This window comes from Phalacrocorax aristotelis, chromosome 2 (assembly GCF_949628215.1).
Source record: "Phalacrocorax aristotelis chromosome 2, bGulAri2.1, whole genome shotgun sequence".
In the NCBI taxonomy this organism is placed as follows: domain Eukaryota; kingdom Metazoa; phylum Chordata; class Aves; order Suliformes; family Phalacrocoracidae; genus Phalacrocorax; species Phalacrocorax aristotelis.
This window is the reverse complement of record NC_134277.1, coordinates 136,441,051-136,461,933: the sequence shown is the minus strand read 5'-3', so window position 1 is coordinate 136,461,933 and position 20,883 is coordinate 136,441,051. Positions and strand designations below refer to the sequence as shown.

The window sequence follows — 20,883 nt, the reverse complement described above, 5'->3', positions numbered from 1 at the left end:
ACCCTAGATTAGATTCTGTGCATCTGATTTATTTTCTTGTGATTGTCAGGGACCAGCAAGTGTGCAGGTCCCACATCAGAGCTTGCCTACACAAATAAAAAAAATTGAACCAGAATAATCAAAGGGGTTGCAATTCATGCCCATTTTTCAGTGGCTGCTTTACTATAGGCACTCTTGTCAGGAAATAAAAATATATGTGGATAAACGTGGTTTCGCATTAAATCAAAATTGGTCATTTATCATTGTGAATACACTTGCTTACGCTTTACTTTTACTGCTGTGTTTTAACTGACAAACATAAAGTTTCATTTGCTGTTAGTTAAAAATAGTCGAGCAAATACGTCTCCTACACATAAAATTATCCTGCTTAAAGTTCATTTGCTAAATGCTGCATGCCTCATTATACAGTGACTTTTATACCCATTTCCTCTGGAGTATATGACACTAAGCAGGCAGGGTCAATTTAAAATAGATCGCTTTTGCTTCCACAGTCAAATTTCATCTACTGTATATGTTTCTGTAAACAAAAAGATACAGCAGAGTAATGTAAGCACAGGCGGGGCCTTTGTGGTATCTTCTTAACCAGCACTTCATCATTTTTTTCAGCACAGAAGCTTTTGCTTCCTCACTGGGAGAGCCTGTGTGAAGACCTGTGTGGATGGTGCTGTAAGGTAAGGAATAACCCCACTGAGAGCCGGGGTTTTTAAGTTTTTCCTAATTTTGCATTGCTACAGAGTTCCCACATGAGAAGGTGCTTCACTCTGCATCTCATTTCTTCTCAGAAGGACTTGCATATGGTCATCCTTTGTTGTTTGGTAGTAACAAATACATAAGCAAAATTAACTGTTTACTGTGTAGATGATAATAAGTCTTAAATGATGTTGAATTTCACTGTCGCATGAAGTTTTATGTGTGTTCTCTTTCTCTCCCACAAACCTCAAACAGTCCCTTTGGGGAAAGGATCACGCTGTGTGTCTGGTGTACCTCTCGGTGTAGCAGGTCCTTGTCCAGCATCACTTGCAGTATTTTATTCAGCTTTGAAGTGCTAATTTAAAACAGGAGAATCTGGTGTGTTTTCTGATTCCCAGAAATGCCATCACTTTGTGGCCTTCCCCTGCCAGTTTTAGTATCACCTTTCCTTCTCAACTTCACTTCTCTCTTGTCCTGCTGGGTAGCAGCCCCCATCATCTCTCCACCCCTTCAGGCACGGTGCACTGGAGGCTTTTATCTGCAGGCAGACTGATGATCAGCAAACAGCATCATTCTTACCTCTTCTCCCAGGACCTACATCTGTCGTGTTTTACTCTACCTCACTCACCAAGTGAATAAATAAATGGTCAATAAATAAAGAATCTATTTGAAATATGATGACTGGAGATTATGTAGCTCTTCCCATTTGGGGGCCTAAAAGACAGGCTTTCATGCAATGCTAGGCAGATTACACAGCCCACATGGGTATTACAAAGTCCAGCAGCGTTAGTATAGTCTAGCTGTGCTGTGTGTTTCCTTAACCTGCTTGTTTAGAGACACCCGGAATATTCATCTTAATCATCTGTTTCTGCTGCATAGTAGGTACAGGAGGAAATACCAGAGAGCTCTGTCACTGGGAAAATGCATCATTTGAATGTGCAGTGTAAATATTTTAACTAACCAAATGTAAACACTGTTTTGCCTTTAGGATGGGAAAAGACTGTCACAGTCAAAACGAGCTGACATAACAGTGACCCTGTATATATGAGATACAAAATTGTGTTCACACATTTTGGTAATCAAAACAGAGCCCTTAATGAATTGCCTAGTGTGAAAGGAATTACAAACACAAATGTGCCTGACACAAGATGATCGGAAGGCGCTGCTGTATTAACATTAAAAGGAAGGACTTTCAGGATTCATGGGGATCCAAGGTCCGTGGGAGGGATGATGTGAGATGAGCTGATGAGAGAAGTGAGATGGTAAGATCTAGAGAGAGGCTGGAGACCCTGGAGGAGAATCTAAACCGTAAGTACGCTATGAATATCCATGCTCCTCCGTGCCTCTGGCTATGACTTCTGTTCACCATGCCAGGATAGTTAATTCAGAAGTTTCCAAGGGTTAGAAGATGGTAGAAGCAAGAAAGATACTATATATGGCAAGAAGCACCTTATTTCATTCACGGACATGCTGTGGGTTTTTCAGTCAGTGGACTCAAAGGAGAGCATAGTTCTTGGGGAGCTCAGAGCAGTTGCTCTTTAGCTCTGCCCACACTGGCTTCATAAGTGCTTGAAGACTTATGGTCAAGTGGTACTTGATAGAAACCAGACGTGGGATTTAACTTTTGGTGCTGAGTATGGTCCTGAAAAATAGTGCTGCAGCATAGGATACAGGATCCTCCAGATACCATTTGACTTCATCATGCAGTAGACGCTAAGAAGTAGAGACCCTAAATGGTCTTTGGGCATTCATCAGATTGCTAAACAGAAGAAACATCTGGATATTATTTCATTGGCTCTGTGTTCTAGCTCATGGACTGTTAATATCAGAAGAGGAAGAAACAACACAGAGGATCTGACCAGACTCCATGGATTGTGAGAAACTAGTTAGAACTTATTTCTCTAGGCACAGGTCTGTGTAAATGCCCAAGCAAGTAAGCTTTTATTACTGGAATAGTTGGGGATTTTTTTATAGTTGATTTTTGCTTGTATTACAACAATGGGTAATAGATTAACATCTGCCTCACATTCGCTATTTCTTTATTCTAACAGCTGGAAATTTACATTTACACATAGGCCTCAGAGCTAAAAATGTCATTCCCTAGGTTAAAAACCCATACTGATTTTTGTCATTCTCGTTGTTAGGAAGGGGGAACTGAAAACACAGGGAAAAGACAAACAGGAAGGGTAGCCCCTGGGTGATAAATGCTTTCAGTTGGAGCACAGATTCATCATGTATAGAGTAGCCCAAGAGTGTCATTGTCTGCCCTTACTACAGCAGTTTAGCTGTAGCCAAATGAAAAAATCTTAAGTCATCAGTGGAGAGAAAAAATACAATAGCATTTTTTTCAGTGAGGAAATTAAGAGGCTTTTGTGTGTGGATGAGAAGTGTTTTACATAGATGAGAATACCTCTGATGTTATCCTTGAATAAAACTTCCGTTGCTAGAAAATCAGTCATTTTATGCAATAACTTCAAGTAACTATTCTCTCAAATATAGATCATCCAAATCTTCTGTACCTCCCAGACAGATGTACCAATTTTCATGGGAAAGCATGAACACATTCAAAAGTAAGAAATTAATTTTTCCCTTTAGGAGCAGGAAGGTCATATACTTTAGCAAAAGTGATGTGTTGTGCTGCTTTTTTGTTATTTTTTTTAAAAGGGGGGTAGGATCTAAAATGGCTTGTTTTAGCACAGGAGAAAGGTAGGAACAGATGACTTCATAGTGCTGAATTAATAGCGTCATTTTTCTGAAAGAAAATCTCATTATTTGAAGAAGGTTTTTAGATGGCTGATGACAGATAAGGAATTTAAGAGGGGGGAAGAGAAGTGTTGTTGAAAAATGTATGGAATGCCAGTGTAAACTTCAGGGGGAAAGGGAATTAGATAAAAGAATCTATGAGAGTGGGAATAATAATGTGAAGGGAAAGAGACTGTGCTGGTGAGATCTTTTGGCCTAGGTTTTGAAAGAATTCAGAATATGATCTGCAATCTCTGTCTTTGTTTGGGAGGGGGAATGGGAGTTTTTCCGTTTACAGTAAAGTGGAATAATAATGTCATTGCCCCAGCTGTTAAAATATTTTAAAACCTACTTCAAACTGATTATTTATTGCAGGGTTAAAGTGTAGTGGTCAAAAGAAAGAGAGAAATTGGAATCGATCCCAAGAAGTGGGGTGAAAGCATAATTGATTCTTTCCCGAGAGGGGATGGGACTGCTGGTCCCATCCAGCTCATTCCCACTCAGTTCAGCAAGAGACTGGTTTTTAGGGAGCCTCTTTGGATATAGCTGTAAGTGAACAAATCTCAAGGTTCAAGTCTGCAGGGGGAACTTGAAAGCCTCTATCAAAGCCAGGGATAAATAGGATGCATATTTTGAGTTCAAAAGTGCCATCTGAGGGTGGCTTTGCAAAGCATGTGAGGACCATGGCATCCCAAGCATCTTTGGCATACACTTGAGAACTGACTTGTGTAAAGCAATGTTTCTGCAGAAGGTGGATTTGCTGCACAGGAGCTCCCGTGCCTACAGCTACTTCAGAAGCTGCTTTTTCATTGTGGTACAGAGTAATCTTTGCCTACTTAGTAATTTCTATGTAACACAGTCTTCAAATTCGTATCTACATATCACCTCTTCCAGATGAACAGCAACAACTTTCAGCGTTAGGTAAGTCTGTCTGTGAGATGAATGTATACTTGCACTGTCGTAGACTGTCAATAGCCTTAGACAATCCGCTATCATCAGACTAACTTGGTTTCTCAGTTCTGCTCTTGTGGCACAGCCAATTCCATTTCAGTGTATGTCAGTTAAGGAGAGTATGCCCTAACAATATTTTATATTTACACAGCACCTCTCATCCTAGAGTACTTTATAAATCATGTATATTCAACACCACTGACCTTTTGCAGTCCCTTGAGAGCAGGAGAGCAACTGTTTTACAAAAGCAATACAAACCATAGGAATTTTTTCTCTGTAATACTGGGGAGAATCCATTAATTATAGAATGAATTATATGTTCCCTAAGCTACAGCTTCAGTTTTTAAAGACCTCTATTGAAAATTTCGGGAAGATGAGTTGCATGATCCTACATTTTGTGTACCCCATGAACAAAGAGCTAATCCATCTTTCCGAGACTGGACCCCTGGAAACATTTCGCTCTTGCCTCTAAATGAACATAAAACTATCACTACCTCTATACCTTGGCTGTCATTTTATCTGTAAATTTTCATCTCTTCCCTGCAGGATCTGCCCAAAATCCAATAGTCTGCATTCCCTCCTCAGCTGCTGAGAATCCTCCCATCTCAGTGTGAGAGGTACAGCAAAGTAGATACATCAGAAAACCTATTTAATTGCTTTTGAGGGATTCAAATGTAACCGATCTTCTGGTGTATCAAGCTGTAGAAATTCAGTGTGGCTATGCACTGGGCCAGCATATGCAGAGAAGAGATGAGCAAGGCCAAAGCAACGCGGAGGGGGATGATGGCAATGAATTAATCTTCCTGGCATTCAGTGCCCCTTCCTGTAAACGTTAAGAGGACGATCCAAAGCCTGCTGAGATCAGTTAGCGACTGTCCCTGCAGCACTGCAGCCGTGGGGAATGGCAGCGGTTGGTGAGGGAGCGGGTGAGGTCCTCGGTCTGCTGAGGCATCCTTCTTGTGATGTGCAGAGGCTCAGTTTGTGTGCAGGACTACCTTGGTGGGGACAGATTCCCTTGATTTATTTTAGGAAAAAACTCCAGGGAAGCTGCCTTCCTTGTTTTTAAAGAAGATAGGTATGCTGCCTGTTCTGACACAGTATTTGACAAACCAGCTGTTCTGAAGGTTAATTTGGGCCTTACTTAAGCTGTTGTTTTAAACAGAAGGACAGCAACATTTCTATTTTAGTTGTACAATTCAGCAAATGAATTACAAAACCGCAGTTAACTGTGAATGCCATGGATGGTAACTCAGTTAATAGTAGATTAAAAGAATCTTTAGGTTTTCAGTGTATTGTTTTGCCATTTATCTCTCTTCATAGCTTGTCTGGGTTTAATGTAGTTTATACCATTGAGGAGTAGTACTGAGACAAACCCCATTAAAGCAGGCATTATAGTCCTTGTTTTGATTAGCACTCAAGGCCACTAGATAATGATGCTTAGAAAAAATCTCGTCTTTCTCTCATGGTCATTAGCACTCTGATCACCACCAACCTTCCTGCGACAGTGTCTTTTTTTTTTCCCCTTTAAATCCCAGAGCCAATTGTGAATCCCTTTAATATGGTCTGTGACATTTGAACTGCAACATTTATCTCAAAAATAACAATTCTTGCTCTTTCAGTGCTGATACTTGCAAGAAATCGGATCTTTGTATGTTAAGACTTGTGGTCAAAAACGAACATTACTAGCTAATATTTTACAATTCTATTTTACTGGGGTGATATTCTTTCGTTTTATTTTGCTGTGAGGCTTTCCAGATATTCAGGTGTGTACATGTTCTTCCCAAACGACACCCTGACCAGAGAAAGACATTTGCACCACTCTTACCAAGATAGCAGCCAATAGAGGAGCATTTGAGTCCTGGACTGATACAGGCAATTAAAATAATTTCCTCACATAATGTTTACACCAGTGACATGTAATTCTAGGACAAAGCCTCTCAGCACCTCTCTCCAACAGTCATCTGCACTCAGAGGAGCAGCTGCTGTTACATGCTAATGTCTTTTGAGGGCAAAGAGCCATTTTAGGACATGTTATTAACTCTGCAAATGGGTGCATTTTCCATCCTAGTGTACGGAGTTGACCTCACGTGCTGTTCCCTTTACAGGTTTTAGTTTTGTTAAACAAACAACTGAGAAAAATTATGAGTTCAACGCGTTGGGCTTGGCATCTTGAAGAATGGGAAATGTCCGTCTGTAATTACACGCTCCAGCCATAGGGACCAGACCCCTCACCTTACAGGCACATGAAGTTGCAGGTCTTTGAGGGCAGAAGGCTAGCCAGGACAATTAACATTTCTAATAACAAAGCTGACTCATTTTACCTGTATTGCTGCATTTTACTTACTGTAGATGAACACTGGTGTACCTGAAAAGAGGCACTCACCCTACACTTCACCCTTTATTCTTAGAGCCCAAAGTTGCCCTGTGTTTTCACTAACTTGCCAGCTCCAGGTACAAGAGCCCAGCAGTCTCCTGAGGTCCTTCGAGCTGCTCACCAAAGCTTTGATTCAAGCAGGCTGAGTCCTTGTTTTCGTGAACATATTTCTATATAGAGAAATAAAAATACCCACTTTTTTTCCTCTCTTGCTCCTGAAGAGGACAAAAATGTGTGCACAAAAAAAAGCATATAATATGGAGCTTTATTATAGAGTTGCTTTGGCTTATGACTGTCCTGTATTACTACCAACAGTGTGTTTCTGGCTGTGGCCGTGATCCCCCAGCCCCTGCTCTGGCACGTGGGGGATGAGTAGTCAGGAGTGCCAAATGTAGGAAATGTTAGTGATTTTTGTTGGACTGCTTCTCCATTCTTTCCACCAACATAAACCTTCTGAGCACAGAAGCCCTGTCTGCCCTTTTATCATATTGCAGCCTGAGGCACCTAATCTGTACTCCCTTGGTTTGGGCATTTTTTGATGAATTTTGCTCACTAGAGCATCCAGTTCTGCTCTATTCCTACTCATTGTTTTGTCTAGCCTTGCTTAGAGTAGATAACTAATGCAGAGTTAAAACACCATCACATTAATGCTCTGTGCCAGGGATGGAAACCTGCTTGTCTGAGAAGCAGTTACACATGAACCAGGCTGAAGAATGAGCTTCAGAGTGGAGTAATACTGGATTTAGTATTCAACCAGTCACCACACTCACCTGATTTGGCCTGGTGTTATTTTTTCATAGATAGTTGCTGCAGTTAAATTAAAAGCCATTTCCTGGTTGCTGAACAACAGAAGTGAAACATATCTCTGGAAGATATTATCTTAATAAAATCCATTTTAAAATATGTAAATCCTCACTTGTGAATTCCTGATAAATGGAGAGTAAATTCCCTCAGTTCCTTATTTATTTAATTTATATGCCATTATAACTGTGAATGAGGCTTTACAAAACCACAGGGACACAATCTTTGCCCTAAAGAGATTGTAGCTGAAATTAGACACAACAGATAACCAATGGCTTCAATAGACAAAGCAGGATTACACAAAATAAAAATTATTCATATTGTGTATATTGTATATGTTGTAAGCTTGTGATAATACAATTATTTGGAAAAGACCTGTTTGCCACCCCTGAATGTAGTGATTAATAACAAAGCTCTGCAATAAAGCCATCATTAGTCTTTGCTGATTTAAAACAGAAAACTTGAGACAATAATGACTAATCATTGCTTTCCTAAGGACTATTTAATTGAAATGCTGGATTTAATGGAGGCAATATTCAGTGGTGTATTTGACTTTCTAGATGCTGTGGCCTCCAATGATCTTCACTTGGTCTTTAGACCCTTCTTCTAAGCTAATGACATTAAGTTTGCCTTCCGTGTTTTATTACATGATGAAGGTAGAGCCTCTTGGAGGCTTTATCAGGACTTCTACGCTTTCTTCACCCCTCATTGTGGGTACACAATGGATAATAACATTTCTCTGTGTTTTAAGTAAAGGAGCGTCTTACACTCTACATGTAGGGCTTCTTTTCTACTATTTAGTTACAAGTACCCGTGTAATATTTTGTTTCTGGGAATAAGCCATGACTGTGGAGTACATCATCGTTTGAGTGTTCCTCAGCAGAAGAGGCTACCATCCTCATGTAAATACTGCATGTACTTGTATCAAATCCTCAGGCTTTATTTTGACATTTGAATATCTAGACCTTTTGTTTAACAGGACTTTGGATAACAAACCAGGTTTGGCCACTATTTCCAGAGCTCTGCTTAATATAGACCTCATCTCATCTGTTCTCCAGAAGAGAGGAGCAGGTGACACGCTGGCGGTGGGAGCATCGCAGGCTGGCCAAGGGGCATGGAGCTGGAAACATCCCAACCTTCTCAGCCCCTTTGGTGGGTGAGGGTTGGGCTTTTTCTCCGCAGCAATTTGCTCAGATACAAAAGGGGGTTAATGTAGCTGCTCACCTATCCCACAGGATTCTGGTGTGGCTAATTAGTCAATATTTGCACAGCTCTGTGAAAACGCTTTAGAAGTGCCAATTATGAATTATAATTATCTTGTGAAGATGATTGGGAGTCCACGTTTGCATGTTGATTCAGGACATGGGAGTAAGCTTTTCAAATAACAGGTCTTATTTAAATACCTTACCTTTTCCTTATCTCTTGTTGTGCGGGTTTTTGTAAGGATTACGAGAAACATTAGTTTACCCTCAGGAAAGACTAGGTCTGGCTGTTTTTAATAATGAGTTATGTACTTAGTCACAGTAGGTAAATTTACAAACCAAGCAGGACACACTCAAAGATCGATTCTGTCTGTTTGGCAGATAGTTTTACATAATAGGCATCAGGACAAGCCTGCTGAGACTTTTACACAAATACTTCTAAGTATAAGCCTGTTAATATGGTGGCAATTCCTGTTTTAAACTCTGCAGAGTTCCTACTTTATTTATATCCCATCTATTTACTGAACTATAACAGATTTACTCTGGGAAGAGACTAAATCTCAGCAGATTTACACTGAAGACTGACATTTAAGTTTCAACTTACTTTCACAAAATAGTAACTAATGCTTAGCACTAACTGCAGGACACTTAGTTATTTTATTCATAGCAGCACATCAGTATTAAAGACAAAGCAAGAATAGCCTAGAAAAGAAGTCCATGATTTCACTTGCAGTTTTTGATGTTCCTGGAAACTGTTGCAGCAAGAATGCTTCTGTATTTTTCTTAAGGTCTCTGCGTTTTTGTGTAACTTTATAAATGTTGCTGGTCTCTTTAATTGGATAATAAAAGGCTTTATTATTTATTCTACTTTTATGTAAATCAGTTGGACAAATAGTTGCCTGTAATGCAGGTTTATTATTTCAGCATGTAGATGTGTATGTTAATGTCGCATTAAATAAAAAGAAACCTAGAGTTGCACATAATTCCACAGGGGGGACACTGTTCTGCCTGCAGTTATTATACAAGAGCGACTGGGAACAGAATTGGGCCACAAGTTCCCTGCATACTTATCTCTTTGCAGTAACATAAAGTTTTAATGGGGAAAAATTACAGGGAAATGAACACTTTGTTTAAAAATGTTCATGAAGGGAGAGGAACTTTTCTCCTTTTTTCCTGAATATGGGTCTTTTGGCATCTGTTTGCTAATCTTATGCTTAGACCTGCATTCTGTGACTGCATAGGGATGTTTAACACAATGTTGATACGAGCCCACACATTGATGCTCCAGCAGAGGGGTCTTAAATATTCATATGATGACTAGATTCATGTGGTTTTATTTGCTTTTTTTCTTCTCTACCTGGAGTCCTAAGCACCATCAAATAATTAAACATTATAGGGTCTGCGGTAGTAAACATTTCTGAAAATCTGGACATTCTTTTTTTTGTCCTGCCAGCTGGAAGGTCTGAGATGCTCTGGTGTAGTTCTGCTTGGAGAATAGTGTTCTTTTGATAGTAGACTAAAATGTTTTATCCCTGCATAAATCCTTACAGCTTTCTGAGCAGGATTTAGTGCTAAGAGCATTCAGCCCTTGTGTAGGAAATGATTGTAGAGGAAGATGCTTGTATCTGCATAATAATTATGTTACTAGTATGAGATTCAACTGTAAATGAAAACTCCTAAATTTAGGCAAGTACCTGCAAGGCACCTTCAGGCCTGGTTATAGTCAGCAGAGAACAGGGCCCCCTTCAGCTGCCCACCCAGAAGCAGCTGGTGTCATTTGAGATGCCCTGGGACATTTTCACAGTCTCTAATCACTATTTGAGGAGCGTGAGAGTTTTCTGTAGGTTCTGTGCCATGTCTGCCAGCCACATCCAGATGCAGATTTCATCTGCCTGAAGAGGGGGCATTGAATGCTGTTTTAAATGCCAAAGGCAATGCTCCTTGGTCTCCAGCTGCCACTCCAGCAGAGCACAGATCTGCAGTTTCTGCATCAAGTTGTCCATCTCTGCGGACATATCTGCAGAGACATTCAGATAGCTTGGATGTCCTCAGGCAACTCAGGTGCTCCTAGCTGCCTGTGTTTAGGCAACTAAGTGGCATCCCTGTGGGCTGGTCAGCTGCATGCCTTGCCAGGCTCCATGGCCTGGTAGCCCCTGGGAATGCAGGAGGCTCAGAAGCATCGTTCACACATAGACACGCTTGGGCATCTCGCACATCTCATGATGGGTGGTGGACTCCCACCCATCACATCACATGTGTGACATTTCACTGAGCCTGCAGTGTTGCCTGGGACTTTGTTGCTAGAAAATGACAAAAACAATGGAAGGGCTGAGAGGAACAAAGAGAAAACTGTAGTTGCTGCCCCATGTTGCTGCTCTGCTGTGCTCCATACCTCACCTGGTGAGACATAATGTGGATTTGACCCATAGTCTCCCAATCCTCTAGTCTCATCTGAAGAGCCACAGAATAGCAATGTGGGCAATCAAGCCAAGTCAGAAAGCTGCACCAGGGGGAAATCAGTGACACTGAGGCTTGATCACTGGGCAGTACCAGCACAGTGGAATAAATTGGGCATCCTGAAATGGGTCAAATGACTGTCCTTCTGAGACAGCAGCAGGGACTCTACGGTAATTGTTTTGTTTTCTCCATCCGTTTGGGCTGACCTTTGAATTTTCCATCATCATTTTGCCTTTTCCTTGCCTTCGCTTCACCTGCATTTGCCAGCAGTGCTGTCTTTGCTTATTAGCATTTGGGTACCAGCTGCTGTGCTTTTTCCTTTTTTTGGCAGTTTCTGTGCAGGTTTTCCTTGCTTTTTTGCCCCAAAGCTTTTTGGTGCACGTCAGCATTTTATCTGTTTGCATGCACTAGGGAATGATAGCAGCCATGATCTATTTGGGTCAGTGCATGTCTGTATGTAACCATTCCAAAATGAGGGATTTTCTAAGAATAAATTCTCCCTCACCAATCTGGTTCTCATTCTTGCCCACGTATCTGCTTGCTCCCTCCTCTATTATTAGACTTGTGAAACTGGGGTAAAGAGAGTTATGAGTCTTTCTGTTGTTTTTGCTTTCTTCCAGCCAAACTCAATCTTGTGTTTCTTCTGTTAGTTGGATAACTCATGGAAATATAGAGCAAAGCGAGGAGTTTAGCAGATGCCCCAAATGAAGGTCTGCAGTTACGTGTTACAAGTCAGATGAAAATTCAAAAAGGATTCTCTAACAGGATGGCACGGTGTTTTTCTTGAAAGTAGCACAGGAGTTTGATATTGTTTCTAAGTAAATGCAGAGCTAGATTACCTCTGGTCTTCAGGCAGTTAGCCAGCTGTTTGTCATAGTTGAGAAAATCTTTCAACAAAATGAAAAACTAATTCATTATTGCTGCCATCAAATTAAGCTCTGTTTCAGCCTTCAATAACTAATGGTCACCTTCTCGATTTGTGAACTGCTTCTTTGAAAACTGTCCCATTAAACCATTCCCTTCTGCAAAATCTGATTGTTCTACAATAAAACTGTCGCCCTAAGCAATGGAAAAGGATAAAAAGAGGTTTGTTCCCCATATAGTGTTAGGTTATCCTTTCAAATGAGCCATATTCAGGAGGGTAGTACAGCAGGCCTGAGAATGGCAAATTTCTCAATGAATAAAAATAAAGCAGATGAAATCCAGACTGCTTGGTGAAGGAAAATCAGACCTGAACAGGGTATTATAACAGTGATGTAATGGTAAATTGTAAAAGATAACTAGCTGTTGGAATTTCAGGAGGGGTGGGGGGCATATTGTAGCTGTATACGTTCTTGAGCTGACGTCTCATTATTGCATCTATGTTTGTGTCTTGCATGTCGCTTAAAGTTTTTTACCCCATTTTAGGTAAGCAGTCCTATTACTTCATTCCTATCATTTAATTCTCTTTCTGAGAGTGTTTTCATGTATTGTCATCTGCCCTTTGTACTTCTGACATGCCCTGCCTTTTCTCAGCACTTGGGCATCCCAAAATTAATAGCCCATAACCAAAGTAATCAATAGATGTTGATATCAGTACTGGTAATTTTATAAGGAGTTTGTGTGAGTATGTTTGATTGGTATATTATAGAAAAATAATTTGGGGGAAGAAGTGCTAAAACAAAAATGTTGCCCAGGGTGAGAAATATTCAGCTGATGGCAAGGGTGATGGTGCCCTCCTAGAAGGACCAGGCCTCGAGGTGGGTGGAGAACTGAAGGCAGCTCATGGAGCTGTGAGGCAGAGGGGAGCTGTGGCAACACCGATGTGGCCTCTGGAAAGGAGGAGGACATGGCTGTGGAAGGAGGAATGAGGCTCTGCGGGTGGCAGAGGGTGGGTGAAGGTACCACGAGGCAAGGTGACAGAGGTGAAGGCTTCCTGGCTATGTGGGAGTGGAAGCAGTAGCTGCCTTCATGGCGTGCGTGCACATGGATGTGGGCTCAGGCCCCTGGTGCGTGTGCGTGTGCATACCATGGTCCCATCTGCATGGCTGAAACTCAGCTGCTGTGTTGAATGAGATGTATTTTCCACTGACCAGTCGTACAAAGGTTTTGAGTTTGCTGTCTGCTCTTCCCCTCACAAATCACCAGCATAAGACTGTTCGTCTTAACTGGTCTGTTTTGAATCTCTCTCCTGTCCCTGGAGAGCAGTTATCCTGTATCCAGTATGGGTTTTCACCAAATTCGAATCTCATTCTTCTCCATCAAAACCTTAACAGGACCAAGTTCTGTGGGGAAAAAGTAATGATTTGGGTCAGCACAAACCCAAAACCTGGAAGAAGAAAATCCAGGCTGGTTATTGATTGTGTGAAGCGATGCGATGCTCTGCTTGTTCTGCCTACCAGCAATTACTTCTCTGTCATCATGCTTTGGCAGCTCTTAGCTCGAAGTAGTAGCAAAGCTTCCTGCAGCAGGCGTGATGTATTTATCCTTCTCTCTGCCGTGCTACCCATATTGTAGCGCTTCCTGCTAAAATAGTGCCAATGATAGTAACATAGGAAAGCACAGAGGCAGGGGAAGTCTCGCAGCATTAGTGACGCTTAAATTGCAGAAAAACTGATGCCAACAGGCAGCAAAAAGAACAGACTGGAGAAAAGGGAAAAAAGGAATTTTTTTTTTAGTCATTTGTTATTCAGCAAACTCAAGTTTACAAGCTACAGGCCAAATTCTGTCTTCTGATTCTTGCTTAGGTGCAAGAGGGGTGTATTTTTATTAGGGATCATTATTTATTCATGTTGAGGAAATGTTCTGTTTATACCAAGTTCAGATGCAAAGCAGTAGTTAGTAGATGATATTCAGGCTGGAGATTTCCCTTGAAACAATACAGGAAAGTATTTATTTTCTGAAGTCCATTTTCCTCCACAGAGAGTTTCCTACCATTAAATATGCAGCAGTCAGGAGAAAGAGCCCAAAACTGTGACAGGCAACTGCATTTGCTGGGTATGTAAATGCAATATGCATACACATAGCTTTATGGAGGGTTTCCTTTCCACAGAGTATGAACCAAACATCTCAATTAAATCGAGAAGGGGAAGACCTGGTTTTCATTAGCTGTGAAGACTTTCAGAATTGCATTAGTTGCAGTTCATTAGATCTTATAATCGTGTTTGCTGTGTGTCATGGTGAGGGAGAGGGGTTTGGGTGTGCACAGGGGGAACCCAGCTTGTAGATCATTCCCACAGGACCTCTGATAGCTTCTGCTGCCTCAGTCCATCAGGATCAAGCCCCAAGCTTTATATTTCCCTTGCCACAGCAGGAGAGCGGGCAGATAAAATGCTCCACGTGCCAGGACATTGGTGTGGGGGACAGGAAACAGTTGGGTGGATTTTGCCTCGCTACCCTACGCTGCTCCAGCTGGGAAGTGGAGCAGCACCGGCACCTTGGTGGAGAGGTGAAGCCACAGGATATGCTGGACTGTCACAAGCAACTGGCATTTTCATTTGCCCCAGCTCTGCTTCCAATTGAAAGGACAGAATGGCATGATAATGCTAGTCTCGGCGGGAAGTTGCAATGAAGTGGTGCAACAACATGAGGCCATAAAAAGACCTGGTCTGTCAGTGCTGCTCCCACTGCACAAAGGCTTAGCCATGTTTTCTGTTCTGATGTGTCAACCAAGAAAGTCAAATCAAAGGAGTGCATCTGAAGACAAGAATTCAAACTGTGTCTGTTGTACATCACCTTTCCCAGAGGGTCACCACACATTAACCTACCCTGCTTTTGTCCGTGATTATCTTAAAGGTATGTCCTCTCCTAGCTGTCCTAACTGTCCTCAGTTAGTCTTTACTGACTAACTGAGCATACAGGCAGCCAGTTTAGATTATTTTTAGACGACTGAAGTTAAGGCAGCACCTGTCCTTAAGGACCACACAGCTGTGTTCCCAACTCAAAGGAGCAAAGGAAGATCACACAGCTGCAGCACTGGCTGGGGACACCAGGTATCTGGAATCAGTTCTCATCTCTGCAAAAAGCTCTTCAAAAAAATGGCGAATCCTTCTCTGTCTTGGACATTTTTTTCATTAAAAGAAAGTTATTTACATAGGGATTCTCTCATGTGCTGCCTTGGTCTTATCTAGATAAAACGTAAACTCTTCAGGACAGGGAGTGTCTCCAGCAATGAAGAAGGCTCTGCATATATGCACCAAATATTTAAGAAAAGTTGATATTCCTAATGAAATACAAATACTAAAAGCACTGTACTGATTCAATTAGAGTGAATAACGAGAAATCTCAGCTCAAAATAGCTCTTTACCTTCACAAAGCACATCAGAAGATGAACACTGTTTTCATAAATTGGTCTGTCACTAAGTTAAATGACTGGCTGCTGCCCCTCTTGCTGTGGGATATTGCACAGCTCAATTCTCACTAAATCCTTTTGCTTCAAAGTTATTTAATCTTAAATATAACAGGCCCTTTTGATGTAACTTGTGCTCTACCTCCAAGGACCATCACTTAGGTTCCCTGGAACACTCCTGTCTTCCAGACTTTTATATCCATCGATTATACAGTAGTGTTGACACTCAGTAATCTGGGTTTTTTAGATTTAAAATTCTTTTGATTAGGTTTTTCAAAATTGGAATGCATCTGGTATGCTTCATTTTGGGGGGATCTCACTCAAGGTGCATTAAAAGGCTGTAATGTCCTGACAGGTAAATGCGAGACATTTTTTAAATTTCTCAGTGTAGGTAGAGTCAATCTCACTGTACGTTCTAAAATTTTAGCAATCTAAAAGTTAAATATCAGTGGAAGTAACTTAAGTCTTTTCCTGTGATGAGAACAGAGGTGAGGTATCTCAGGTAGGATTGCACAGATAGCATCTGGGTGAATGGAAGCCTGTTTTTAGAGATATAGACGTACAGAAGTTGAATCACACTCTAAGCAGGAGTCTTGCTTTTTTTTAAAAAAACTTCTTCAGCAGCATTTCATTGAGGATAATCAGAGCATTGTGTTTTGCTGCTGCATATTTCGCAATCTTATGTATTTTTATGTTTAGCATCCTTTGGAAATTGGAAGTAGCCTCTGGAAAAGTACTATCTATCCGTTATGTTTCATGGGCCTGATTCAAACACTAGTTTGAGTCAAGTGCAATTGCCATGGATTTTCGAGGTCTTTTAGGTCAGATGACGGAGGCAGTCTGTGTGTGCCCACTTCTCAGGCTTGGGGGAATTTCTCCGTTTCCCTTATCATTACCTGAGTTTGCAAAAGTGTTGCTTGAAATGTTGTTGCACTGCAAAGACCAAAAGGGGACGTGGCCTGGTGGAATTATGTAAACAGCAAAGTGCAATTATAAACAGGCCGTGTTTAATATGAAATAGCTTCTAGTTCCAGGAACAGCAAAGCTATCAAGAATAGTTGTGTCAGAGCTGGAAAACACTTCACAAAGACAGCTTTCATTTCTATATGCTCTAAAGTATGCAGTAATCGTGGTCTAATTACATCACTGCAGCCAGAAAGAAATATGTGATATTGTGGGGGTGTGGGAAAGAGAATAATATGCTACAATTAAGCTGTAATCTTTGGCATGGTCACTCATCAGATAAAGCTTTTCTGCTGTTGCATTCGAGACAGTCATTATTTGGCTGCTAAAGCCTGGGGAAAATATGTGGTGGTGTTCATGGGAGCTGTTTCACAGAGGCTTCATTATCAGCTTCTTCCTCAGCAGCTGGCCAAGCCCAGCTGATGCGCTGCATTTGCAAGCTGTGTCTGCAGCGCTCTGCCGTTCCCTGCTTGTACTGGGGGGCGTTGTACTACTGGAGGTGAAATGAGGGTAACATTGTTACCCACCGTGGAATGAATTTGCGAGCTTTAAGTTATTGGTTTAAAAAACTGTTTGCTCAGGACCTGATTTATAATGGAAGATACCTTTGGTGGAGATTTGTGAGCATGTGGTTTATGCACAGAAAGACATTGTGAATGTGGGAAATAAATGTGAGAGCTATGTGACAAGTTAAGTACATAATTATGCACATGTGTTAACCTTAGGATGCAGATTGTGTTTCACTGGGACGTAATCATGTTCACATGCAATTATGCTCACCTTCCTTTGAAAGTCTAGTTTTACAGTCTGCTAGAAAACCTTGCTAAGTGGCATCTCTTATTTTCTAAAATGCTCCACCGTTTTAATAGAAACTATTCAGCCACCTTGAAGCAAGCTCTTGATTTCACATTCTTAATTGTTCATACAATTTTCCTGATTCTTCCCACTTTCCCAAATGTCTTTCTGAGGAGGAGAGGCAGCCTGTGATGCAGGCTCATGTGGAATTGCTAAAATTCTAGTAGGAATAGAGAGGAATGTGTGGAAGAAATCAGGTCAACTTTGAATACGTTGACCTTGAGGTGACGTGGACTGACAAGGCATGAATGAGTTGATAGGGGTATGAATGCAGAATGGGGTGTAAATCAGCATTTATTGCTGCAAAAGCCTTTTTAAATTTTTATAGAATAGCACAGATAGATGGTTTCAGAGAGACTTGGTTTCTCTTTAAGAGATGTTAAGACTTAGAAGGGGTTAAAAGTGACCAGTGGTTTGGGACTGTTCAGTTTTGTCTTAGATCTGTTTTTGCATTATAGAGTACACACATCCTTTGATAAGCCAGCTATGATTTCTGTAAAAGTAGATACAGTGGGGAATTAGATCAGAACCTCATTATTCTGCTGCCTCACAAAGCAGAAATGAACTATTTTGAAGGCTTACAGCATGCACAGTATCTGCAAGGCTCGTCTGACAGCCTGCAACAGCAGCACAGTCCATGCAAGTAATTCCTTCCAGCATCAGGCTTTCAGGACCAGGCCTTAATTATGTGCACATCTGGTCTCCTGCAGCAGTTCTTCACTGCTTGGAATAAGACATGTCTGTCTTTAACTGTTCTCATTAAATGGGTGCTGCCAAGCCAAGCAGCTCAAAACACATCTGCACCAGAAGAGCTTTAATCTGTTGTAGGAAAGGAATTGTCCTGATTTAGTGCACAGGAACCCCAAAAGTGAACTGTAGTAGGTACTGCATGAGAAAGGTGATCTTGGTCTCAAGGTTTGCATAGTTCAGTACTGGTTCTACATATAAACAGCTAGAAGCTGAAACAAGGCAATGCAAATGCAGAAGCAGTAACACAAATGGGTCTTACAACTTTTTTACAGTGCATTTGGAGAAAATTCACAAATCCTGATTGTGGTGACACTGTGGTATTAGGAGAGGTTCTGCCAAGCAGGACCCCAGTCCAAACAGCCATCCTGTGACTTGTTGTCTCCAGAAGCATTAAATTGCAATTGTTCTTATGCACCTAGCACTAAATTTAAAGCAAGGATATTTGTGTATTCAGGCTGTTCCATGGCATCATTTGTCTTAAAGTAGCAATGCCTGAGAACTATCTGAATTTTCTCTTTTTGATAAAATTTCAACATCTTTGTACTTACTTTATTAGATACTTATACACGCTTATTGCTGTTTTGATATCGTAGTATAGTTTTTGTTGCCTATAACAGAGGTGATTGCCCCAGGCAGCAAACAGAATTGGGAACTGGGAGAGAGACACGAGCTGGTGAGAGAAGCTGGAGTGGGTATGAAGCTGGGCATGTCCTGTGGTGGAGGAGTACTGAGAGGACATAAGGAGCTCTAGCACGGGGGGACTGCGGTCAAAAGGACCCACTGTTATCACATTTTCAGTCTGAGATACAAAGGATCTGGTTTTACCAAGTTAGAACAGCCTGAAGCATAATTTAGGTCCTCTGTAGGATGCTAGCTTCATAGCGAAAGTCTGTTTTCAGGATTTAGAGGAAAACAAGATAAAAGGATCTATGTCCAGGGGCGTTACTCGCACCTGCAGGACTGTTTCTGCTGCTGCCTGTTTGTTGTAGCCCAGGTTTCTGTTCTGGTTTTGTGTTTGAATGACAATGTTTGCAGCTGGATGTCAACAAGAGGATGTTAGTTTCATACTTCTCAGCCCCTGTCTCAGTTTGTGGTTCCACATATCTTGTACTTCACCATTTTCTGGTTTAATGCAGCTCTCCAGGGGCTTGCTACCAGAGCAATAAAAATCTCATTAAAAATTAGGACCGTCTTCCCCGCTCTCCTCTCTCCCTCCCAGGTCTGCAATGTTGAGGTGGAGGGGATCTTCCAAACAATGAGTTGGCTGATCTGTGTTGCAACTAGCAGCAGATAAGTGAAAGCACTGGGAGCAGGAGGGGTGGGAATGAGAAGAGAGCAGTAGGAGACTGAGCACCTTGAGGAGGAGCCCTGCAACTGAAGCTCAGCACAGAGGCAAGCACGTGAAGCTCCTGGGCAGTGCCCCTGTTAGCCGAATCTGGCCTGACAGCCCAGAACAGGGAGTCGCGATCCCACAGCCCTCCCCGAATCTCTCCTGTCCTGTCGTGTTTGGCTTCTTGCATTCAAAGTCGCTCAGTTGTCAGAACAATTTCTTCTCTTGCCTATGCTCCATCTATAATTCATTAAGAAATCCAGAGAGGTAAAGCCATCAGCTTTCCCCACTCTTTCCCCTCTGGAAAGCATGGGCCGAGCGTGGTTTGCAGCAGGACATGAATGAACCGGCTGTAAAACCCAGAAGCCAAGGGCAAGGTGGTGGGAGAGGGACATGCTGCCATCTCCTGCCAGGCCTCCTGGGCCACCGGGGCATGGCATCTGCCTCTTGCAAAGCTATGCATTTCAGCATAACCTCAGGCAGATCTTTGCTCAGAAAACCCAGGTCAAATCCTGGACCTTAATCACACTGGATCTGTCCGTTCCTGGGCTTCAAAGGAGTTCTCAGTCCAAGCTTTTCCTCACTAGTTGAAATAGTCACTCCGTGTGCTCCCTAAAATTGCAGCCTATATGTTACGTACAAAACTGCTTCACCTCAGATACAGTTTTTTATCCTTCACTTTGGCAATAAATTTGCACTTGCACGTCCTATGCTCCCATCATCACCAACTTAGGCTGAACCGCCTTAGCTCTGCGTTATCCCTGCAACAGCTGTAAGGAAGAATTACACATTATTCACCATGAAAGTGCAGGTCATGCAATGAAATATCTTTTTGAAACTGCAAATGTAATTGTGCATTTAAGTGCAATTTTGAGGAAATGGCTATGGGCGTTATTTGCCATATAGGTTCCACTAATGGAAAATATCGATGTCTAAAAAGCAAGAGAAAGTTGCCACAAGGGGGAGAATTTTTATTCAGTATAGCGAAAGGATTAGTTTTCTGAACTGATAATGGCTTTGAAATGTGAATGCAAACCATGGCTTGCATTTTGCTTTAGATGAAATAGCCAGTTTTCTTATCCAGGTATTCCATGCCTGTATCTATTACTCATTTTTGGAGTTTGGTGTCACCAAAAACTTGTGTGGAGATTTCTGTGGAAAGGGTACAATCAAAGAAATCTTCATTTTAAAAAGATCACCACAGATGAAAAAAAAAAAGTTCGATTGACTGTTATTCTGCCTCAGCAATGTCTCTCTGCAAGGTTAAACTATTCAAGTCTGGCAGTCTTTCAAGGGTGGAGGTAGGACTTTTTTCAAGCCCAGCAGATGAAAGGGCCTCTGTAAGCTCTATCTTTAGCAGCAGGGTTTGCATTCAGCTCTCAAGCACCCTCACAAGAGCCACAAATCCCTGTCCCCAAACTGAGAGATTCACCAGAGGGCA

At 41.6% G+C, this 20,883-nt stretch overlaps 1 protein-coding gene across 4 annotated transcripts in view; it reads left to right on the top strand.

Moving 5' to 3' along the window:
- Positions 1–20,883, top strand: part of PAG1 (phosphoprotein membrane anchor with glycosphingolipid microdomains 1) — a 117,508-nt gene that overhangs the window by 70,118 nt on the left and 26,507 nt on the right. For 3 of the 4 annotated variants that reach the window (XM_075085300.1, XM_075085301.1, XM_075085302.1), the window contains one exon: positions 607–671. The gene's annotated coding sequence lies outside the window, so the exon portion shown is untranslated. The remainder of the gene's footprint in view (positions 1–606; positions 672–20,883) is intronic. The other variant, XM_075085303.1, reaches the window with a different exon arrangement.